Raw genomic sequence first — 26,749 nt, forward strand, 5'->3', positions numbered from 1 at the left:
CCCTCCATTGGACAAAATGTCAATCGTTATGAGATATTTCACATTTGGTAAATTCTTTTAGAGAAAATTTTGCAAAGGAGACTTTGCATTAAAAATGAGCAAAATGCCTTTTTTGGTGCAAAACCCACTTTGCAAAACTTGATCAAAAAATCCCAACATGTGAAAGTTCATAACAAATGCTTATGTGTGTGCAAGTCACATAGCTCATGTCATTATGGCTTGAATTCATCCTCTTGTTAGTTAGTTTCAAATAGAGTAGACATATGGAACTAATTGTTCCATAGGAAGTTGACACATAGGTAAAATCATTGACTTAATGGGTCTACTCTAGTAGATGGCTATCAATAGGATACTGGTCTTGCTGTATTTATTCAGTGATTCTAAAGTTGCATTTTCTATTGATATGGTGATTGCTAATGGCACCTATCATTTTTAATCAGCACCTTAAAGGAGGTATCCAAGGGCCTGATCCATGATCTCAAAATGCATTCAGATACAGATCCTTGGATATCTGCTTCAAATGTGGAGCTAAAATTTGGAGTTGATTTGCCACTTCACTGACATGGAAGTCACCAGCCTCCTGGAATGGAGTTGCAAGGAGTATAAAGTGATATAAATAAAGGGGTATAAAAAGGTGCCTCATGGGCTATCAAGCCCAACGTTGTTCATTGCAATATCTGCTGTTAAAGCATCAACACTAAGTATCTCTTCAAACTCTTTTTGAAGAATTCCAGAGAAAGAGACCTCACTGTCTTCTTAGGCAATTGGCTCCATTGCCAAACTGGACATGCTGTCAAGAAGTTCCTTCTAATATTCAATTGGCATCTGCTCTCCTGAAATGTCACTTTATGTTCACCAGGCTGAATATGTCCAGTAATTTAAAAAAATAATCATATGTTTTGTTTCCATACTTGTTGCCATCTCTGTTACTCTTGTCTTAACCTACTCCAACTTGCCTATAGGTTTCTTAGAATGAGGGACCACTTCATAAATGCAAAGTGGATGCCCTCAGGTTCTGAAGACAGAAGCGCAGTTATGAAAGACAAGAAAGCAGATACTGAAATCAGTTAGGGGCTTAAGGAGCAGTGTAAATCCGTTGCCTAGCATGCCATGCTACCTTGACAGCCAGAAGAAATGTAGACCAGGTTTGAAGGCAATAGGAGAGATCTAATTTACTTTCAGGTCTGAAAGGATGTCTGATACAGAGACTCCACTCTAAAGGAATCAGACATAACTATGTAGTACAGTGCAAGACATTTTATCCCCCTTGAACAGCATTTCAAAAGACCCACTCTCACTCCTTATTGGCTCAGGAGCAGCCGAGCCAGGATCCAGGATTTCATTGGCTGGGAACTCCTGCTGATGTCAGAGGTGGATAGAGATTCCTTGTGGAAGGAGACTTGTCATTTGTTCCTTTGAAGCTGGAGTCTTTAGAGCACCATCCTGGATCCAGAATAATCAGATTGTTTGAGGCAATGCAAAATCCATAGTGAGATTAAATGAGTACACAAAAGGAGCCATTTGACAAAATGGGAAGGCATGTGTAAATGTAGATTACTGAATGGAAAGCATACAAAACAATACAAATCCCATGAAGGAGCTCAATTGGCTGCCGTTCATCTTCTGGACCCAATTCAAGGTTCAGGTGATCACCTACAAAGCCCTGAATGGTTCGGGACACTCCTACCTTTGGGACCTCATTTCCCCCTATGAACCCGCTTGATCTCTTTGTTCATCAGGGGAGGCCCTCCTCTCGCTCCCACCACCATCACAAGCGCGGTTGGTGGGGACGAGAGAGAGGGCCTTCTCCGTGGTGGTCCCCAGCTCTGGAACTCGCTCCCTCGGGAGATTAGGCAAGCCCCCACCCTGATAGCATTTAGGAAGAGCTTGAAAACCTGGCTCTTCACACAGGCCTTTGGATAATTAGGATTGCCAATCTCCATGATAAATCCTGTATGACCAATTCCCCACTGGTTGTACTTCTGCCTTATGAATTTGATATAACCACAGGGTTCATTCCCAACCCAAATTGCCCTCTCACGAAGTTATAGCACATTATCTTCTACCTCAAGTTTACAAAATTCACATGGCACACTTTACCCAGTTTGTTTTATAATCTTTCCGTGTTTAAATAATGTTCAAAGCACTTAACAGTTAGCCATTCTTAGCCAAAGTTCTTAGCCAAATCTATGGTGACTGACTATTCTAAGGCAGTATCATTTTTCTTAAACAACCCTTGGGGCATTGAGGTCATCTGAGAGTTTTATCCATCTTCCATTGCCCTAAGAACTTTCCAGGACTGATGAATGCAAGCTGCATCTTCCATGCATAAGCACATTTCAATTGATTTCAACTGCTTTGGGCAGGAATGATCTTCAGTGGCACAAATGAAACAAATAAATGTTTGCCCAAACTATACATCAAACCCATACCTCTACCTGAACCTATCAGAACACTACTATTATCTGGAGAAGGCCTTCTCATTGTCCCATTGTCTCTTTGCAGATGCCCGAAGTTGTGCTTCCAGAAGAACCACTAATTGGGGAACATTCCGATGTTCAGTCAAGGTTGGGTTCGCCAGATGGTGTTGTTGCAGAGGAGGATGTGACTTTTGATCGGAGACAATCTTTTGCAGAGGATAGGAGTAGAAGGGAGGATGTGAGAAGAAGCCAGTGCTTGGCTCTCAAGCGCACTAATGTAACTTTCCCTTGTGAAGTTGTAAGTGTCCTGACTCTCAGTGCCTTGTAGCCTTGAGAACTCCTTATAGGTGCATTGTTCCTTGTTCTCGTTGTGGTGTTAACATTCCCATCTTTGGGAGAAGAATCTACGTTCCAGTCTCTTGCTCCTTGCTCCATTTCCATGCTGGTTCCAGGAACTCCAGGTTGAGTTTGTTCGTGCCTTGTGACTCTTGAGTATACCTTGCCTTGTTAACCTCATTTCCACTACTCCTTAGTGGATGCTTTCCATGTGGATTACAGTTGGTGGATTTACCGCCTTGTTCCTGATCCCTGCAACCTCTGGCTGTTTACTGACTTTGACTTCTTGGTGGAACTATTGAGTTCTATTTGTATATTACAACTTTGAAAGACTTTGTTGGACTAACTATTGAAAGTTGCAGACTTTACATTATGGACTATTCACTTTACTGATTTTTTACACTATTTGTTTGCATATATATATCCTTCAATAAACCGCTTTGTTTATGATTCTGGCTCTAGTATGGTTTTCACAGTGCTCTCGCAGCCTTGGGGTGCAACATAATGGTTTGAATGACACAAATGGTTTAAACATGTTTATGTTATTTATATTTTAGTGCATTTATGTTGTTTTAATTTGTGTGGCTTTATATTCATTTTTACCTGACTCGAGTCTCTATATTAGAAGAAAGGTGAGATAAAAACATATTACATGAATAAATGCCCCTGACAGGTTGGGCACCCCAAGATATGCTGCTTCGTTCATTTCAACACTTGCCCGTTCCCGCTGATCTGTAATGTGTGCAACTCTGCCTCATTTCCAACATGTTGAACCTCTAATGATGTATCTGTTTGGGTCGATGGGGCATGCGTGTTAATGGGAAGGCAATTTGGAGCTCAGCATACTGCAGGGGGAAGTCCCATCTTCATAGAGCCTTCCTGGAATGGCTTCTTTACTTAACGAACAGGCGAGGGAACATCATGTCCGTGGCAACATTACAATTGTGTGTTTCCTGGTTTGACTCACTTTGTCAGACCTGACTCTAACCTTCACTTAATAAAAATGTGTTCTAGCCACAGGCTGTGAGTACTTTGGAGACATCCTGACTAGCAAAGTCAGGGACCTTTGTAATGTAATAAAAGCGAGGGAGGGAGGCAGGAAATATCGGAATAAATTGCTCACCCCTGTGATCTTTTCCTGCCTTTCCACAATTATAATCCATATATCCATATATTCCCCTCTAAGAAAATGAGGCGCCTGTTTCATTAAATCACTGTTTCCTTAATCAAGGAGCCTTTAAAAACATTCTTAAATAAAATACTACTTAAAAACGGGTACTTTTTATACCGAGTGGGAGAGAGATAGTGCCAGAATATACAGTATATCAGCCTGAATTAGCTTTTCATGGCACAAGATGTAAACAAATCTATTTAATTAGAACACCTTGTTCATGTCGCATCCCAAGTTATTTTTCATTAGGAGGGGGAAAAATGCTTATTGGGAAATTTCAGACAGCATTACGCAAACTATCTAACAGTTAGGCAGGGTTTTAATTGCTCTCATTTCTGCCTGTTTATTATTATGGATGCTCTGTGCCATCGCTCTCTAACCTGACATCTTCCATGTGTATTAGACTATGTTGACACCCATCATCCTGAGACCAACTTGGATAATGTCAAGGTCTTCTTCTCTTTTGTGATCAACCAAGACAGTAAATAAGCCCTTCCTTGAACCAGATAGGGTTGTGAAGATTGCCCAGTCTTACCAGTGGCTGGAATCCCATTAATATTATGAGCTGTTTCCATACATAAGTGGTTGTATATCTTTCTCAAAAAGTGTGTATTCAGTTCAAAGTTATGATAGCAGTGCAGTTGTGTGTGGAGAGTGTATGGGTGGGCATAGCTGTGCATTAATATATAATGAGATTTTAAATGGCACAATATTGCAATTACGATGTGGCCCAATTGCATTGTTAACTGTGGGATCATAAAGTTGTACTCCATTGGGTCTCACTTATGATATTTTTTTTCGTTTGCTGTTGTAGAGTCCAGGACTTGAAATATTTGAAATAATTCATCCCCCCTATGAAGTATTCATTTTTGTACACTTTTAGTGGTTTGAGTGTTTGCACTACTACTCTGGGGACCAAGGTTCAATTTGCTCCTCAGCCGTGGAAACTGGGTGATCTTGAGCACATCGAACTCTCTCAGGTTCAAAGGAAGGCAAACTCTATTTGAATAAACAAGATCCAGCCTTTGTATTTTGGAATAGGCTTCTGGAATATGTGGTTGAATCTTATTGCATAATCTATTAAAAGGTGATTCATCATAAGCATAATGAGTCTAATTGAGACCAACCAGAGGATCCAGGTTGATGCCTGGCTCTACATTGTAAAATTAATGCAGTTTGACACCACTTTAAGTCCCATGATTCAATGTTATGAAATCAGGGAAGTTATAATTTAGCATTTCTTTTGACAGAGGATGCTAAAGACTTCAAAAATTACAACTCCCATGAATCCATAGCATTAAGTCATAGCAATTCAAAAGCTGCCAAACTGCATTAATTCTACAGTGTAGATATGCACCTTGTGCCTTAATCTTTAACTTCTTATCAAAATTGAAATTTAAGATAAAAAAAGAAGCACAAGCATGTCTCTACTCATACAAGGAATGAGAATTTTCCATGCCAAACTTGCTCAAACAACAGGGGATGATAGAATTAGATAAAACGTAAATCTAACTGCGGCATTTCCTTTTTGTTTGCTTCCTTGGTTAAATAGAAGTGTGTTCAGAAGGTGGGCATAAAACCACCGAGTCGTAAAAAGAAGAAAAAATGTTTCCATCAACTCTTCCTTAATTCTTTGTGGCACGGTGGGTCTATTTTGTCTAATGCAATATGACTGTCATACACCAACTGGAAATTTAACCTTGGTCACAAGTTATGATGTACATTACAATACACTTTTATTATGTTACTCTGTATTGTTGCTGTTACTTTAATCTATCGCTAAACCCCGAACAGTATGTCTGTGTCGGTGAAATCCATCTGTCAAAACCTCGGTGGGGACATTAGCATGCAAATGTTTCTTTGCTTTTTTTTTTCTTTGCGGGGGGAGGGAAAAAATTTAATATACTGTCCTAATATCCAAGCCAGAGGGGGAAAATGTTTATGAAAAAGTAACTCTATTCCCCCTCTCCTTCCCTGGGAAGAGAAAAGGATAAAGGAGTGGGGAGGGAGGGAATCAGGTTGCAAAGGAACCAGATCAGTCTCTTTACCCTCAGCAACAGAATCTTTTAAAGCTAATGATGCAGTTTCTAATAAAAAATAAAATAATATACATGAGAGACTTTTTCCTGCAAACATTCTACAAAACATAGAGGACATTAATATTGGTGTAGCTATCTTTTCTATATTACAGTCATATTTCAATAAGGATTCTTTCAGAGCAGCTGCTATCTTGGATTATTTCTTATTAGATTGTTACAAAATATGCAGATTCCACCTCTACCCTCCTCCCCCTTTGATTATTTATCGCAGGTTTGTAAAATCTGAACCCTACGAACAAAAGTGTGGGGAGGAGAACTTAGAAGGGATATAAAGAAGAAAACCGCTTTTGAGTCGACAGAAAATGGCAAATCCTTTCTGCATGTCAGACTACACAGAGAAGCCATTGAAATCCACAAGCATGTGGACAACTTCAACAGAAAGGAGGAGACCATGAAGATGAACAAAATCTGGCTACCAGTGTTGAAAAACTCTAAAATCAGAACAGTGGATGGGAACCAACACTCTGAGGGCAGAGGACAGCTAATGACTGAACAAAGGATGCCGGTCGTGGCGGACTTATTCTTCTCGGCATTAGAATACACAACACCGATTGCATTTCAATGTATATTGGACAATCCATTTGAGGTTGTTTGTTATTACTGTGAATTTAACGCCGACTGCACTTCAATGTATATTGGACAATCCATTTGATGTTGTTTGTTATTACTGTGAATTTAAACAGTATAACTAATTTGCCAGACATATTGTTTACTGAACTGGTTTATTTTCAATTGTATATACAGGAGGTCATTTGTGTTTGAGTTGAACAAAGGATGCCCCCAGACAAGAGACATAAACCTTTCCAATGCTAATTAGGGTGATTAACTGAAACATTAATGCTGGCTTCCCAGTGACAAAGGACTCTTGCCACACCCTGGACTCTACACAGATATATATTCTTTCCTTTCCTACTTAGTTTATCCATACCTCACAACCTCTGAGGATGCCTGCCATAGATGTGGGTGAAACGTCAGGAGAGAATACTTCTGGAACATGGCCACACAGCCCGAAAGACATACAACAACCCTTTCTGCATTTCTAAAGACACAAATGTGAATCTCCTTAGCAGAGCAGTGTGGATGAAGATAGATATTAAGCTTCATAAGGCACTTGTTACCTTTGCCCAGACAAAAGTTGATATCCACTGAAAAAGATTTGTATCTTGAATATTCAAAGAAAGATATTTTACAGCCTCTTGGGACAGCATTTGTTGCAAACGTATGGTCCCTTTGTGGACTTTCTTCTGGAGTGTTGACGGTTTCCTTTGAAGGACCTTTAGTAAGGTTGCCAAAGCAAGATCTACTGGAGCTTAGTAGACCACAAACCAAACATGAAGCAATAGTGTGATGCAGTGGCTTAAAAAAGTCATTGCAATTGCAGCCTGCATTATTAGGAATATAATTTTCAGACTGGGGGAAATGGTAGTGTTATTCTCTTCTGTTTTGGTCCAACCTTCTAATTTTTAGGAAGACCCTAAAAACTTGGTTCTTCCAACAGGCCTTTGGTGAGCGATCCTTGCCCTATTAAGGCTTGTCCTGGTAGACAATAATACAGTAGAGTCTCACTTATCCAACATTCACTTATCCAACGTTCTGGATTATCCAACGCAGTCTTCCATTTAGTAGTCAATGTTTTTATAGTCAATGTTTTCAATACATTGTGATGTTTTGGTACTAAATTTGTAAATACAGCAATTGCTACGTAGCATTACTGTATATTGAACTACTTTTTCTGTCAAATTTGTTGTTAAACATGATGTTTAGGAAGTTTATTTTGTAAGATCATAACCTAATTTGATGTCTAATAGGCATTTCCTTAATCCCTCCTTATTATCCAACATATTCGCTGTCAAGGACAGAACGCCACGAGATTCAAAGTAACAGAGTTTATTAGGTTACAGAACTCAAAACAAGCCCGTAAAACACAAGGGCCAGGCAGTATTTGCCTCTAGGAGCAAAAAAGGGGCAAAATAAATGTTCAAAAGATAAACCGGATTAAACCGGAGTTTAATCCGGGTAAAAAACAAACTGCTTGCTTCAGCCTGAATATAAACAAAACGAGAGCCAAGAACAAAAGATACAAAGAATGCAGCTAATTGGCAGCAGATTCCTCTCTGCTGCCAACACAGTGTTTACAGTAACTTGCGTCGCTCCCACACACACACAGCAGACAGGATTTTCCAGCACGAACAATCAGCCAGGGAATGCAACAGTAGAGTAGACCAGTTCCGTTCCGTAGTTCAAAGCCAGAAGCAGACGTTTGTAGTTTTCCCAAGTCCAAGAAGGGGATGAAGCCAAGCCGTGGTCAGTTCAGTCCGGGTATTCAAAGCAGGAGATGGCGTTCGTCAGGAAGACGACGGAAGGTCAAGCTAATAAGAGTAAGCACAGGTTTGCACAAACAAATGCCCACACAATTCCTCCCGCCGTCTGACCCTGGATTCCAAACAACTTACGTCTCAGCACAGGAAAGCACACGAGTCTTCAGGAAAGCGTCCCACACACACAGATCCCAAGCGTTTGCCCAGATTACCTTGCCCAACGCAATTTGCAATTGCTCCCAAGCCCCATTTTATGCCAGTTACAAATCTTCATCACTGTCAGCTGTCCTCCTTAACCCGGGCGTTTCCTCATCGCTTTCCTCGTCAGAGCTGGAACACCTCTGACTACGCCCAGCAGCATCTCCAGCTGTGGATCCCGTCCCATCCCTCCAGCTAAGCCATGGATCTGATCCTGAAGGTCCCCATTCATCTTCTGCCCCATCATGGCCAGTGGCACCCAATTCCTCCCTTACCCGAGTCCAATCCATCTCATCCTCCTCCGAGCTAACCTGCCCCTCCTCCATTCTCTCCGTAAACCCCTCGAAAGACTCTTCATCAGATGGTGCTGCAAATATGTCTCGCAGTCTTTTTCTCTCTCGCTCCTCGAGAGTATCTGACTCTCGAGGAGTCTTACGCCCACGCCTGTCAGTAACAGAGCCACGAGGCTCAATCATAACACTATCCCCTCTCACAAAGGCCTCCTCCCCCGATGGTGGAGAAGTGGCAGTGATACCCTCTGCTATAGCACCACGACGACTAGAGGTATCAAGTTTCAACAGCGAACGATGAAAGACTGGATGGACCTTTAAACTAGACGGTAAACGCAAACGAAACGCAACGGAAGAAATCTTTTTAACGATAGGAAAGGGACCCAAAAACCGAGGCGCAAACTTTCCCCCAGCCTGCTTAATATATTTGGAAGATAACCACACCAAATCCCCTTCTTCCAACTCCTCCCCTGCCTGCCTGTGGCGGTCAGCCTGAGTCTTCTGCGTTGCCTTAGCTTCCAACAGTAAGCGACGGGCAACATCGTGCAATGCAGCCATTTCCGTAGAGCGGTACACAGGGTCCGAAGAGACCACATTGGTCGACGGCGCCACACCTCCCCGTGGGTGAAAACCATAAGTAAGCTCAAATGGCGTATGCTGACTAGACGTGTGCACCGCATTGTTGTAAGCAAATTCCGCCACCGGTAACCACTTCACCCAAGCCGTGGGTTGATCTAAACAAAAACAACGCAAATACTGCTCTAAGAGCCCATTAACCCGTTCCGACTGTCCATCCGTTTGCGGATGGAAGGCTGAAGACACGTTTAACTTAGTCCCCAAACACTCATGGAAGTGTTTCCAAAAGCGTGACACAAATTGCGGAGCCCTATCTGAAATAATCACCTCGGGTGCTCCGTGCAAACGATAGATGTGCTTTGTAAATAGTAAGGCCAACGTAGGGGCCGCCGGAATGGTTGAACAAGGAATAAAATGAGCCAGTTTACTAAATAAATCCACCACCACCCAAATACAAGTATAACCCCCAGACTTAGGCAAATCTGAAATAAAATCCATGGAAATGATTTGCCATGGCCTCTCCGGAACAGGTAAAGACGACAACAACCCTCTAGGGCGCCCAACAGGCGTCTTACTCTGCTGGCAAACGGCGCAGCTGTCACAAAAGCGCAGAATGTCTTGCCGCATCTTTGGCCACCAGTAGCTCCTGGTGATAAGCTGTACGGTCTTGAACCTGCCAAAGTGCCCAGCCATGGGTTCGTCATGGTGGGCTCTAATCACCTCCAACCTGAGGGCCCCCACTGGTACGTAAACCTGCCCCCTACGCACCAATACCCCGTCTTGATCCTGGAGATGCGGCAGTATGGTACGGTTACCTGCAGAGAGCAGCATCAGTTGCTCCTGAGTCCACACATCATCCTTCTGAGCCTCAAGGATCTGGTCATGTAACCCGAGCTCATTATCTACAACACACAGAGAGGCAGTAGGCAAGATGGTCTGACATACTACCTGCTCATTGGTCTTAAATTCCGGCTTGCGGGATAAAGCATCGGCCCGCAAGTTTGCCTTCCCCTCCACGAACTGCACCTTGAAGTTAAACCTGGAGAAAAACAAAGCCCAGCGGATTTGACGCTGGTTTAACTTCTTTGCTGTTTGCAAGTGCTCTAAGTTCTTGTGATCAGACCTGACCACGATCTGGTGCCGTGCCCCTTCAAGCCAGTGCCGCCACACCTCAAACGCCACCTTAATCGCCAACAACTCCTTCTCCCATATGGTATAGTTCTGCTCGAAGGGTGTTAGTTGCCGCGAGTAAAATCCACAGGGACGCAAGGTCCCTGAGGAATCCTTCTGAGACAATACAGCCCCCAACGCGTAGCTAGAAGCGTCCGCTTCTACCACGAACGGTTTGTCAACATCAGGATGGGTTAGTATGTTGTCCGATTGAAAACTAGACTTAAGTCGTAGAAACGCCTCGTGAGCTTCCCGCCCCCACACAAATGGCTGTTTCTTGCGCAGAAGCTGCGTCAAAGGTACCGTGAGCTTTGCAAAGTTCGGAATAAATTCCCGGTAGTAATTAGCGAAACCTAAGAACCTTTGTACATCCTTCTTAGTCTTTAGCTCTTGCCATGAGTTGACGGCGTCAACCTTATGTGGGTCCATCTTAAGTTCCCTACCTGACACTACATGACCTAGGAACTCCACTTCAGGCACATGAAAGACGCACTTGGAAGCCTTGGCGAAGAGCCCATTAGCCCGCAGACGGTGCAGAACCTGCTTGACATGTTGACGGTGTTCTTTCTCGTCCTTAGAAAAAATCAAGATATCATCCAAATAAATCACTAAAAATTGGTCAATTAGGTCCCTAAACACATCGTTCATGAACCTCTGGAAGACCGCGGGAGCATTACAAAGCCCAAAAGGCATGACTCGGAACTCGTGGCATCCGAAGCACGTATTAAATGCCGTCTTCCACTCATCCCCTTCCCGTATACGGATTAAGTTATAGGCCCCCCGCAGGTCAAGCTTGGTAAAGACCTTAGCCCCTTGCACCCTTGATAACAGTTCCGAGATTAAGGGTAGTGGGTACCTATCCCGAATGGTGTATTTGTTTAGGATCCGATAGTCGCAGACCAGCCTAAGTTCCCCAGTCTTTTTGGCTACAAAGAATACTGGTGCCGCAGTTGGAGAACTAGATGGGCGAATAAACCCCTTGGCTAAATTTTCATCTAGAAACTCCCGCAAAGCTTGCCTTTCCGGTACAGTCAAGGCATATAGCCTCCCTGCTGGCAATTTCGCACCTTCTGCCAACTTGATGGCGCAATCATAAGGCCTGTGCGGTGGTAATTTGTCCGCATCCCTTTTACAAAATACATCAGAGAACTCCCCATACTCAGCAGGCACTCCTTCCATATCAGAGTGAGTAACATTTAGAGTGCAACAATCCTGCCTCTTTAAGATCACCTTACGTGTAGCCCAATCTACTTGTGGGTTTACTACAGCTAGCCAATCCATCCCCAGGATCACATCATATCTAGGCAAGCTTGTAATATCCCACACAAACGTTCCCGTTACTCCCTGCACCTCCCACGTTACTGCTGAGGTTTCATGGTTAACCACCCCAGTCTCCAGCAGTCTCCCATCTGCTCCTTCCACCCACACGTCGCATGCCTTACGCACTCTAGGAATGCCATGCTTCTTAGCAAACTCAATATCTACATAAGAGACCGTAGCCCCTGAGTCCAGCAGTGCCAAAGTAGAAACAAGTTCCCTTCCCCCAACAGATAATGTAATGGGTACGAAAACATGCTTCCTCCCCTCAGTTGACTGCTTGAGGAGCCCTAGTGCGTTGGACTCACGTCGCACTAGGGCTGGCCTTTTCCCGAAAGCTGGGAAGGTTTCACATTACAGTTTTTGGCAAAATGCCCAGCATTCCCACAGTACAAACACAAGCCCAGCTGCCTCCTACGGCTCTTTTCCTCGGTAGACAGCTTTTTAAAGACCCCAAGCTCCATAGGCTCTTCCCCCATCACCACAGGTGCCCTGGTTACATGCATAGATGGCGCACACATTGCTTTTGAGTGTTTACGAGCCTCGAACCTTGCGTCTAAGCGCAGCACCTTGGCAACTAAGGCGTCCCAACTTTCAGCCGGCTCCAAGCGTGCTAATTCATCCTGGAGCATATCACTTAACCCAGCAGTAAATAAAAGCATGAATGCATTTTCCCCCCAATCCAGCTGGTGGCGATACATGTTAAACTTATTTAAGTAATCCAGAACAGTCCCCTTTCCCTGTTTTAACCGATACAAAGCCCACCCAGCATTCTCTGTGCGGAGAGGATCCCCAAAAGTATCAGTTAACAACTTTTTGAAATCATCAAAATTGTCCTTGACTGGGTCATTGCCCAAAATTAAATTAGTGGCCCATTGTCCTGCGGGACCGGTCAACAAACTCAAAATAAAGGCCACCTTACTAGTGTCTGTAGGAAAAGCATGAACGCTGAGCTGAGAAAAATAAAGCTCCACTTGTGCCAAAAAAGTTGGCAACTTGCACCTGGTTCCGTCAAAGCGTTCAGGAGTCAAAACATGTCCTTTCACAGCAAAAGCTGTTTGGCTTACGGTAAAAGCCGTTTGCAGTTGGTCAAACTTGGCCCTTAATTCATCCATCGTCTTCCTGACGGGTTTATTGCTGCAATAAACTTTTTATGGGCGTTGGGCAATCTGTCAAGGACAGAACGCCACGAGATTCAAAGTAACAGAGTTTATTAGGTTACAGAACTCAAAACAAGCCCGTAAAACACAAGGGCCAGGCAGTATTTGCCTCTAGGAGCAAAAAAGGGGCAAAATAAATGTTCAAAAGATAAACCGGATTAAACCGGAGTTTAATCCGGGTAAAAAACAAACTGCTTGCTTCAGCCTGAATATAAACAAAACGAGAGCCAAGAACAAAAGATACAAAGAATGCAGCTAATTGGCAGCAGATTCCTCTCTGCTGCCAACACAGTGTTTACAGTAACTTGCGTCGCTCCCACACACACACAGCAGACAGGATTTTCCAGCACGAACAATCAGCCAGGGAATGCAACAGTAGAGTAGACCAGTTCCGTTCCGTAGTTCAAAGCCAGAAGCAGACGTTTGTAGTTTTCCCAAGTCCAAGAAGGGGATGAAGCCAAGCCGTGGTCAGTTCAATCCGGGTATTCAAAGCAGGAGATGGCGTTCGTCAGGAAGACGACGGAAGGTCAAGCTAATAAGAGTAAGCACAGGTTTGCACAAACAAATGCCCACACAATTCCTCCCGCCGTCTGACCCTGGATTCCAAACAACTTACGTCTCAGCACAGGAAAGCACACGAGTCTTCAGGAAAGCGTCCCACACACACAGATCCCAAGCGTTTGCCCAGATTACCTTGCCCAACGCAATTTGCAATTGCTCCCAAGCCCCATTTTATGCCAGTTACAAATCTTCATCACTGTCAGCTGTCCTCCTTAACCCGGGCGTTTCCTCATCGCTTTCCTCGTCAGAGCTGGAACACCTCTGACTACGCCCAGCAGCATCTCCAGCTGTGGATCCCGTCCCATCCCTCCAGCTAAGCCATGGATCTGATCCTGAAGGTCCCCATTCATCTTCTGCCCCATCATGGCCAGTGGCACCCAATTCCTCCCTTACCCGAGTCCAATCCATCTCATCCTCCTCCGAGCTAACCTGCCCCTCCTCCATTCTCTCCGTAAACCCCTCGAAAGACTCTTCATCAGATGGTGCTGCAAATATGTCTCGCAGTCTTTTTCTCTCTCGCTCCTCGAGAGTATCTGACTCTCGAGGAGTCTTACGCCCACGCCTGTCAGTAACAGAGCCACGAGGCTCAATCATAACATTCGCTTATCCAACGTTCTGCCGGCCTGGTTATGTTGGATAAACGAGACTCTATTGTAGATCTGTTTATCTGTATATCACTTTATTCTATTTCTCCAGTTGGAAAGAGTTCCCAGGTTTAGCTCATTCAAGCCCCTTACTAAAGATTATAGTTTTGGGTTACCTACCTCTGTTTGTTTACGTTCCTCACTGTACACACTTTATAGCCAGTCATTTGTATGTATTTTTCATGTTTTTATTCAAGCTATGTTTTATTACTCTGTTTTATTGATATAGTTTCTTGATTTTTTTTAACTTGGATAATAATTTATTTCCATTTATTTCCATCATTTCTATCCTGCCCTTCTCACCCGAAGGGACTCAGGGCAGCTCACAGTCTGGCAAAATTCAATGCCAATATAAAATACAAGAAGATAAAACATAAGCCATTAAAACAATTAGATAATTTAACAAAATACAATAAATAGATTTAAAACAATACAATATAAAATACTTGAGCCATTCGTCCACAAGATCTTATGCATGAACCTTAATCCGGACCGAGTCGAAGCCAACAGAATTCATTCATCAAACGCTTGCTCACAAAGCCAAGTCTTTACATTTTTCCTAAAATTCAGAAGGGATGGAGCCTGCCAGATATCACTGGGGAGGAAGAATAATAATAATACCAATAATAAAGTTCTGGAACACAACACACCAGACATCACAGTTGTGGAAAAGAAAAAGGTTTGGATCATTAATGTTGCCATCCCAGATGACAGTCACATTGATGAAAAACAACAGGAAAAACGCAGCCGCTATCAAGACCTCAAGATTGAACTTTAAAGACTCTGGCAGAAACGAGTGCAGGTGGTCCCGGTGGTGATCGGCGCATTGGGTGCTGTGCCAAAAGATCTCAGCCGGCATTTGGAAACAATAGACATTGACAAAATCATGATCTGCCAACTGCAAAAGGCCACCCTACTGGGATCTGCACACATCATCCGAAAATACATCACACAGTCCTAGACACTTGGGAAGTGTTCGACTTGTGATTTTGTGATATGAAATCCAGCATGTCTATCTTGTTTGCTGTGTCATAACAAAATAATAATAATAACTTTATTTATACCTCGCCACCATCTCCCCACGGGGACTAGGGGCGGCTCACATGGGGCAAGGCCCAACCAGCATAATTTACAAAAAACAACAGCATAAATACATTGCACAATATACAAAAAATAAAACACAGTAAGACAACAAAACAGGAGTTAATACAGCAGTAATAATATCACTCAACTACCAAGTACAATTCAGTCGACTTCATTGGTGGGGCGGTGGAGACTGGATGTGTTTTTATCATGTCTGTTATCATTTGGGTTTGGCCCCATGTAAGCCGCCCCGAGTCCTTTCAGGGAGACAGAGGCGGGGTATAAAAATAAAGTTATTATTATTTTTATAACCTCACTTGGAATATTGTGTCTAGTTCTGGGCACCAGAGTTTAGGAAGGGTATTGACAAGTTGGATCGTTCTTCAGATGTATAATTGTAAAGTTCGGTAGTACATTCGAAGGCATTTCTTGATGGTAGGAGTTTTGACAAACCAATTTCCTAGTGCTGAATTGGGAATCTCTTTATCTGGATTTCTTCAAAAGAGAAACTAGACGATAGCTACCTGCTGATCATACTCCAGCTGCATCTCTGGTATCAAGAGGAAGGTTGAATGGTCCCCAAATCTCTATAGGGAATGACTTAGGAAGATGCATTAATTAATCTTGGAAAAGAGTAATAGCTGACATGATAGATATCTTAATAATCTGAAAGAATCCCATGCAGAAGATGGAGCAAATATGTGCTCTGCTGCTTTAGAGTATAGAGCTCAGATTAAACTGACAAGAAAGGATATTCCACCTAAAATTATGAAGAATTGTAATAGCTTAGAAATAGACTTGAGAAGAGTCCAGATTCTCTTTATTTGTATATTTTTAAACAGAAGTTGCATGGTTATCTCCTGAGAGATGTTTAGTTGTATATTTCTGTATGGCAGAATTTGTACTAGATGGTTTTTAAGATATCTACAAACTCTATAATTGTATACTGGCCAATCAGGAGGAGACAGTGTGCCAAAACAGACTTCTATTGGTCACCATTGAACTAATTTAGAAAAACAGTGTGTTGGCTAAATGCAGGTTATGTTATATTGATAACACTGGCCAACACAAATTTTGGTTCCTCAAATATTAGACTTGTGTCTGCATATATTTTCCCTGCCAATTCTTAAAATGGCACCAGTTTTCCCTATCAACTATAGTTTCTGAGATACTGAAAATATGCCTTATCTGCTCCCCCAAAAGAAATAATGACAACATATCTATGAAACTAAAGCTTACGTGATCTATCCAATGCATGGATCAGCTCCCCAAATAACCCCATAAACAGGCCTAAAACCAAGACACTTAAGACTTCATCAGACAGACTCAGAGAAAGTGTGGAAAGTAGAGGGAAACCTCCTTTATTCCCTACTGTCTTTCCCTGTCTTTCCCTATCACACAGGTTTCCCAAACATGGAAACCAACACAAATATATATTAACCACTACATTGTGGAAGTCTTAGGAGAACATTGCATTGAGTGCTAATCTATTTTTAGAGAAGGTGAGAAATTAATGAAAATTGGAAAAAGAGCACAGAAAGAAGTTAGTATTAAATAAATGAAAGCAAAACCTACAGATATACAACCATTGCTGTCCCAGGACTGCAACAGAATGTGAGCCTTAGCAGAAAAGGATTCACCATTTAACTATTAACTTATGGTTAATACATTTTTTTACTCTTTCAAGCATTTCTCCATGTTGAGGCATGAATTATTGGTGTAAATTAAGGCAATTAGGTCATATATTTGAGCTACAGGTATTTATTTATTATTTATTAGCAGCATTTATATCCCACCCTTCTCACCCCAAAGGGGACTCAGGGTGACTTGCAAGTTATAGGTAGTGAGGGGGATGTGGGTTTAAAAAGAGAATTTTCAAAGATACTTCTAATGACTATAAGTCCCATATGTTTTGATTGACCTAAGTTTCAAAAGGCCTATGTTTGAGAGAGGCCTACATTTGAGAGAAAATGCTGATGTTTGGAAAAAGGGTTGTTCCAGAGAAAAAGAAGTTACTTTTCAAGAATAACAATACATCAGGACTGAACTGGTTAGATCTCACTCCCTAAGATTCCCAGCGGGTTTCGAACCTATACTTGCAACAAGAGGAAGATAAGCAGGTACTGAGATCAGGGTCAATAACATGAAAAGCACCATTGTCTAAAAAGTCACATGTTGTTACAACATAGAAAACCAATGGAATTGCGTGATGGTTAAGATGCTTGTGATGTAGCCAACATTAGACGAATGGGGTAAATGATCTTTGTCAGCCAATAAGGATATGCTTACTACTTTCTGTAGAGGTGATAAAAACCCTTGCAACCATTTTCCAGGTTGCGACAAATCCTATTATTGCATTGATGTATGCATGTTTTTGTTGTTATTGCTAAGCTCACAATAAATAGTTTTTTTGCAGTTTGGAGATACAACTTTCGTGGTGTCCTTCCTCGCTCTCTGCACGGAAAGGGGCCTCCTGCTTTTGACTGTGGATTAAAAGGAGTATTTTTACATCTTTGCCCCTTCAGTAGTACATACAATACATTACATTACTGGTACAGCACTACATAAGCATCATACACCACCACACTGCACTACACCACCACACTGCAACACCACTAGCAATACCACATGCAACACACAATACACAATTATAATAATGTACCCTGTTTCTCCTAAAATAAGACATCCCCAGAAAATAAGACCTAGTAGAGGTTTTGCTGAATTACTAAATATAAGACCTCCCCCGAAAGTAAGACCTAGCAAAGTTTTTGTTTGAAAGCATGCTCGCCAAACAGAACAGAACACCATGTAATTGTACATACCATAGAGTGTTGTACATGGAAATAATGGTAGTAACAAGAAATTCTTGATAGGATTCACAGTTTGTCTGGTTATGCTGGTTTGTGATGACAACTACTGTACAGTATATAATAAATGTTCAATTTTTTGTTCAGCAATAAATGTTAATTGTTCTTCATGGAAAAATAAGACGTCCCCCAAAAATAAGACCTAGAGCATCTTTGGTAGCAAAAATTAATATAAGACACTGTCTTATTTTCGGGGAAACACGGTATTACTATCACTATCACATTGTAACACACTACAATATCACCATCAATACCACATGTACATACAATATATCACATCACTAGCATAGCACAATATCAACATTATACAGTATTATATTGTCATAATGACACAGGAGACTTGGTGGAATGATGTCTTCCTGGCCCCAGAATGGCATTTATTCCTTGGGGGGTGGGGCTCCGAACTGATGACATAGAAGACAGGTTGGCATGATGTCTTCCTCCCCCCCTCCCCCCCCCCCCCGTTCTTCATTCTGGCCCCGGAGTGGCAGTTATCAATGTAGTGTAGTTTGAAAAGCTGGTATTAGGTTTTGTGGAAGTGGGTGCTGTTGCTTTCTATCAACATGATCATCAGTATCATCACAATCATAGAATCAATGAATTGGCAAAGACCACAAGGGCCATCTGGTACAATCCATTCTGCTATGTAGGAACATACAATCCAAGTACTGTAGCATATTGTCACCAAGTAGCCTGCATAGATGGTCCTCTCATGTCTAGAGCTGCAGAATTGTGACTAGTTTAATTCTATGTTTTAAAATGTGACCCACTCTGGGGAGGAGGAGGAAGAGTGCCCGTACATGTTACAATAAAGGACTACACTAGTTCCTATAATTGTACACTCATTTGTTTAAAGGGTGCTAGTGTATTGAAGGTCTGGATTACCAGTAGGTTAAAAAGCATTCAGATTCAGTGGAGCTGTTGCAACAAGAGAGCTGTTTGGCTTCATGGAACAGCTCCTGTTAACAAGCATGCCAGAGTTGTGTGCCCTCATTATATAAAGCCAGGTTTCCCCACTTTTTTTTTTTTTCAAATACCTCCTGGTAAAACAATAGCCAGGTACTTTGCTTCCTAAACCTAGACTGCCTGCTATCGACAGCACTTCACTGGTGCCTTTCCGGCCGGATTGCATATGACAGACCACATTAGAGTTCTAGTTTAGATTGATGACATGCCAAAGAGAGATTCCCCATGAAATATGCTCTCAAACTCGACTGCTCTCTTCTCCTACGGGCGCCTGGTGAATGCTTGCAATTGCAAGCAACCGGAAACAAAAGCCTACAGGCAAATCTGGACAAAAGCTTAACTCAGCTGTATGTTATCAAAAAAGCAAAAATCTCAGGTTTCTGCTCAATGCACTCCTTAAATCTCTCGCAACAGGTATTTTGAATGCCCAAACACTCTAGTGCTGTCATGAGGATGAATTATGTATACAATACCTTTAGACTGCTAAGCTACGCATAACTCTTATTGATTTCAATGGAACCTGTGTGCATGTAATTCCACACACCACTGAAATAAAGGTGTAGGATTGGTCATTCAGTGAAGTCATGGAAGCTGTCAGGCTTAAAACTACTTCGGTGAAGGCTGAGAGATTCTACATCAGGCTAGTGGTGAATCCATTCCAAATTTAGTACAAAATTCAAAAACGTCTACACTGGCAAATAAATCCTGGGCAGTCTCATTCACCTTCAAGAGCATGTGGTGGCAGTGGATTGGAATCCATATGGTCCAGCCAGACTGAGACAACATTGGCCCTGCTGGACTATAACTCAACTTCCATGTCACCATCACCATCTGACCAAAGGGCTCCCTGTGAACTCCTGGGCATTGAGGGTGCCCCATTCTTACATAAGCAGGGAAAATATTGTGACCAGGAAGAAAGATGGAGGTGATTCCTCAGACACACTTATTCTGGATTGTGCAAAAACCTCTTTTGATGTCAACATGGGGCATCTATGATGATCAGGAGATCACACAGAACTCTGCAGTTGGCCAGTAGCAGCGGTGGCATGGATACTATTTCAGCCTATTTTTCTTGTACTGATGAATGCATGGAAAGGGTGTTCCAGACTTCCCCAAAGCTGTAGGATACTCTAGAGTTTTAAGCAAGTTCCAAAGCATCCCTAGATTTTGCCTAAAGCAGGATAAAGTCAGATTAACCCACTATAACTCATGATACACAATAGAAGTGAAGGAACATTGTGAAGACAGCCAGGAGCCAACTTAAGGTGACTCCAGGTTTTCATGTCCATATAAACTCACCCTTAAATGACAGCACAGAAGGCCCTGCTTGGAGTCCTAGGGACAGGATCACTTCCCTGCAGGAGCTATTTTTTAATGGAGGAACCAATTCACGCCTAGAGATTTGTTGGCAGACTTCCATCCGAGTATAACCAGAGATGACCCTGCTTGGCTTCCACCATCAGATGGGATCTGGTGCCATAATAACAATAACAATAATAATAATACTCACCCCTGCTTGTGGTTTGAGGTCTGATGCAACAGAGTTAAAATAGAGAGATAAAACACAAGGCTATTAAAATACATATGACAGGATGCACACAGCTAAAATGCAGATTAAAATTTACTGGTATAATGGAAGTTACAATTCACAAGTTAAAATTGACTGGGTAGACCTGGCAGAGAGATAGGTCTCTAGTTGAGTTTGGAATTCTGACAGCTGATTTAGCTGTCAAAGCTTTTCTGGCAGGTAATCCCACAGTCTTGGGGAAGCCAATGAAAAAGTCTTCTGGGTAATGGTTGCCAGTCAAGTTTTTGTCACCTCCTGACCGTTGTATCTTCCTGGGTGACATTTGGTGAGACATACCCAGGAGCACTCCCAAGCTGCAAACAGAGTCTTTCAAGGAGAATGTAACCCTGTCAAGAACTGATTGACACACCTCCATCCCTAGGTTAGGATCTTAATGGAAAGCACATTGGTCTTATCTGGATTCAGTTTCAATTTGTTTTTCCTCTTTCAGTCCATTACCTCCTCCAGGCATTCATTCAGAAGAGACCTTAGCTGAAGTTGTTTCCAAAGCCATGGAGAAAATTGAGAGGTATGATTGGAACCACTGCAACACAGTGCCTCTGATTCCCTGCCCCTCCAGGTGTTCCAGAAGAAGACCATGGTCCATGGCAGATAATCTACTAAGGCAACCATAGCAATCTTAACTCCATATCCTGTTCTGAAGATTATACGAAATGGGTCAAGGAAATGTATGTCATCCAACACTGCGTGGAGTTGGGAAGCAACTGTCTTCTCTTTTTTTACAAAGAGTTTTATTTCATGTTAACACTTTTATACCATAAGTGTGTGTGGGGGGGGGGGGGAGGCCAAGCTAAAATATAATAAGTTGATTACAGAGTTTTGTTAGTAAGTTATGTCTATCCATATATCAGGCAGAGGCAAAGCGCTACCCTCCCTTTCTGCTTCCCGCACCTGAAATTCCTCATTAGAAACAACATCATGATTTATTCCCATGGGAACAACTCCCTGCTCTTAATTTCCCACAGCAGGAATGCTCCTATAATTCCCAGCATCAGAGTAATCTTCAAATTCATCCTGAATCCCATCATTATGCACATATAACCCAGAATCCTCATCAGAGTCACACAAAGGCACATCAGAGTCACACAAAGGCAAAGGCTGAGTCACAACACCATAAGTCTAATGTAGAAAGTACAAGGTGATGGTTTTGACCTTTAAAGTCCTACAAGCCCCTGTAGGAGAGAAAGCTTCTGGAACATGGCCATATAGCCTGAAAAACTCACAGCAACCCAGCTTGTGAAACAGCTTCAATATGGGAATTCTGTGCACCCTACATCCAGCTTTGGTCCCCAGTCTAGTCACAGTATTTTCTACCTGTGAAATTTCTGAACAGTTTCCACTTTCCATGCCCCTCTGTTTAAAAAATGAAGTTCAAAATTATTTCTGAAGTAAAGAAAGTGAAGAATGATCGCAACATTTCTCATTCACAAAGAAAGGCAGTGCTGTGCACCTGGACACCTAACGTGCAACCAAATGCCGAACCAAATGGATATATCCATTCATATGTGATGCATAATATGGAAGAGTGATGAGCCCTGAAAAGTAATGTTGTCATTACTTTGACTGTTTCTTTCCAGTACAGTAGTGCATTGAATTTTCAGTATAGCATTTGAACTTATTTTCCCCACTTCCCCTTAAAGAGACCTCTACTTTCCTGGTAGAAAAACCTGTTTTATACCAAATTGAACTAGCAGTGGATCTACATCAGCAAAGTATAGGATCCTTAGAGGTTTCAGGTGGAAATGTGTTCTTTCTTAAACTAAATAAGTTTTCCATTTTTTTAACAGAAACAATCTAATTCACAGAGTAATATATGGTCACAAAATAGGAACAAGAAAGAAAAAGGCATTGAACTAAAACACAATGTTGAAACACTAAATGCTAATTCTAATGGCCTATATTCTCTAAAGGTGCCAGATCCCATCTGATCTTGGACGTTATGCAGGATCATCCCTGGTTTGTAATGGGGAAGGATTTTGCCAATGAATGCTAGGTGATGTAGGATATATTTTGGAGGAAGGGACTGGCAAAACTTCCTCTGAAAGTGCATTTACATTGTAGAATGAATGCAGTTTGACACCACTTTAACTGCCACAGCTCAATGCTATGGAATCATGGGCATTGTAGTACTGTTGCCTCATCAAATGACACTTTCAAGATTCCATATCATTCAGCCATGGTAGTTTAAATGATGTCAAGTTGTACTCGTGTAAAACAGCCTGAGTATTTCTTGCTTAAAAAAACCTTATAAAATACATGAAATCAATATAGGTCTATCGGCAACACAACACGCAAAATATACTAACTGAAACACAATAGTATTCTGACTGTCCATCTTAAGTGTAATGGAAAAAGTAATTTAAAAATACATTATTTTACCATTTCAGATCCAACTAAATAATCCTTCTAATGAACATAAATGATTACTTTGTTAGATTTCTTATGGCTAAAAAGGTCCATGCGTGGTTTCCAGTCTTTCCAATTGTCTTCAGAATCATGTCCAGTTCATTCTTTTCCATCATCTGCCGTGCCTTATGATGGCAAGAATGGAAACGGAGACCTTCTGCATGCAATGCATGTGCTCCTATGCTTAGAGATGGCCCTTCCATCCACACAGAAACCTTTTGCCATACGCTATCAAAGGCACGCGTAGGCCACCGCGCAGCAGGAAGCAACAGGGGGGATCGGCAGGGGGAAGGTCAGCTCTGCTCTTTGATTGGCAGGCCAGCATCTGCTGATCAATAGCCACAAGAGATTATTGATCCCTTCACCAATCCACACCTTTAATTACTGACATTTAAATGTCAGAAATTTTGAAGAAAATTTCCAACTCATGGCTATTACCATGTTTCCCAGTTCAGGATGAAGTGGTCAGAGGTTTTCTGTAGGATCCAAAGAAGAGATTCCCAACTCCACTCCTTCAATATCAAACCTTAGTCATTCCACTGATATTTTTATATGCCCTATACACAGCCTACAGAAGTATTCATCATCCTTTTATTGTGTTAGATCTATATTGTTTTTCAGTTGAAGTTTCTACACTATGGCTTTTATTCTTTATGTTGACTGAACATTCAACCACTAATTCAATGAGTTTTCTCTACTTGGGACTACCCAGCAGACTTCCACCTGATCTTTGTTAAGCAGAAGTCTATATTGCTGACTCCTGACACAATGCAATAGGTGGCTTATTTTTACAATGTACACACAAATGTGTGTGACATGACTATTTCTGCTATCCTATTAGACCACGTGGTACATCAAAAGCATTGACGAGTATTGCTGTGTCATCAAAGAATGTGTAACTGCATATTTGATAGCCATGCTTAAGTATTTGAAAGGATATCATATTGAAGAGGGGACAAGTTTGTTTTCTGCTGCTCCAGAGACTAGGATACAATTATACATAGGTAAACAGATATATCATAGATAGCTAGATTGATTGATAGTATAGACAAATGTGTTAATATCCTTCAGGATGAATTTAAGTTGTTTGTGGTGACATTTCAGGCCCCTAAATGATTAGGAATCTTGAGATAGTTGATAGATAGATAATAGATAGATAGATGATAGATAGATAGATAGATAGATAGATAGATAGATAGATAGATAGATAGATAAGAGAATAATAGTTATAGGGGATATCTTTATTAATTAGGTCCATTGAGTTGGGCTCTTCCTCTGTGTCCCACCAGTGGAGTCAATACACTGGTGGAGGATGTGGGAATGGGCCTTATGAGCCTTGGCACCCCATTATGTAATCCACTCTAACCCAGTTAATTCAGGATCTCTCTAAGATTCCTGATCCCAAATGTCACCTCAGATACCTCCTCTATAATATAATAATAATAAAACTTTATTTATACCACCCTATCTCCTCAAGGGACCCAGGGCGGTTTCCAATATAACAGAGAACATACAATAAGTTAAAACCATACAGTATAATACATAATACCACATGAACATAAATGCATAAGACATATAATTAGTTTAGAAAGAATTAACACTTAATAACAAAAACTCCATCAGTAAACCCAGGATTCAGCATTGAAGTGGCCAACTATAAGGTGCTAGACGCATTGGGTACTATAGTCTAGAGTGGACAAGAAAGTGGGTGAGTAGTTAAGTGAGAGCATAGCCGGGAGAGCTAAGGGAGCTCTACTCAAAGATCTGCTGAAACCACCAGGTTTGTAGGTCCTTACGGAATGAGGATAGAGTAAGGGTTAGTCTGATCTCTCTGGGAAGGGCATTCCAGAGCCGGGGAGCCACCACCAAGAAGGCCCTCTCCCTCGTCCCCACCAACCATGCTTGTTTCGGTGGTGAGAGTGAGAGCGATGGGGCCTCCTGAGAGGATCTTAGAGCATGCACCAGTTCATAGGGGGAGATGTGATCACAGGGATTGGCTGGGCCCGAGCCGTATAGGGCTTTATAGGTCATCACCTGCACCTTGAATTGGGACTGGCAGCTTATCCTCTACCACGTGGAATAGTGTTTGGAAAGCCCAGCATGGATTTATTACTCTAAAATAATGGGATTCACTACTCTGGATACCTCTGTGAAAGCATATGAGGAGAGGGCTTTCTCAACTTTGATCTCCAGTTGTAGAACATCTTCTCCTCTTTAGGTGCTAACTGAAAACATGGCAGGGCATTATTTATTTATTTATTTATTTATTTACAATATTTGTATTCCACCCTTCTCACCCCAAAGGGGACTCAGGGCGGATCACATTATACACACATAGGACAAACATTCAATGCCCATAAACACATCAAACAGAGACAGAGACAGACAGACGCAGAGGCAATTTAACCTTCTCCTGAGAGGATGTTCGATTCTGGCCACAGGGGGGAGCAGCTGCTTCATCATCCACTCTGACGGCACTTCCTCATTCCAAGTTGTAAATTAGTTAAACTTGCCTCCCCACTTTTATAAGTGGTACCTTATTTCCTACTTGATAGATGCAACTATCTTGCAGGTTGCTAGGTCACCAACGAGCAGGGGCTATTTTTTATATTTAATTGACAGGTGCTCACCCCGCCACGGGCTGGCCTCGAACTCATGACCTCATGGTCATAGTGATTTATTGCAGCTGCTCAACAGCCTGTGCCACAGCCCAGCCCCTTTGGGTCTTATTGCTTTATCTCCGAATGGGGATGCATGTGGTTTTAAAAGAGTTTTGATCTTTTAAACCTATTTTAAACTTCTTAATCGATATTTAATATTAATTTTAGCAGAAGCAATCTAATTTAATATTTCGTATTTAATATAGTTTGGTCTATTTGCATTATTTTTTTATCATTTTGAATCATACTGAGTTTACATTGCTTTTATTTGTACAATGCCCTGAGATCTTTTGATATAAGGAGGGATATACACAGAGATACGCACATCCCTAGCAGTCGGACTTCAAAATTAAACTCTAGGTTACAACTTCACCCCAACTTTGTACTTTTTTCCTTCCAGTGCCTTCGGTGTGGAATATAAATGCAATCCATTGTCTGTACCAAAAGATACATTTAGTAGTCAACCGGAGGCAGGGAGGAAAAAAAAATTACAGATGCAATTTTATAAATAATGTCAGTTCAGGAAATCAAATGTATTTTTGATTTTTGAAATGCCTGGTTGCAACTGAAGCCCCTAAACCCTTCTGTTGACTTAACCAGATATGGCACTAAGTAATAATATTCCTGGAAATACCTTTTCTGCCGCTGGCCCCCCCCCCCCATGTATATATGTACCTGATGTTATCTACAGCATCCGCAAATGTTATTTGTGTACAGCGTAGCTATAATAGGATTTTGTGAATTGTTCTTATCTAGGCATTATATATGCATCCAGAGGGAAAACTTTATTTTAACCAGGTACATTATCAGAAAATAACAATCTAGGGCATAAACATCCCAAGTGTGCATCTTCTTTTATGATGTCAAGCAGTTCAAACAATACACATCTTTTTTCCCCATTACTTTATGTGTGTTTGGC

Source organism: Anolis carolinensis, chromosome 2, assembly GCF_035594765.1.
Source record: "Anolis carolinensis isolate JA03-04 chromosome 2, rAnoCar3.1.pri, whole genome shotgun sequence".
Taxonomy (NCBI): Eukaryota; Metazoa; Chordata; class Lepidosauria; order Squamata; family Dactyloidae; genus Anolis; species Anolis carolinensis.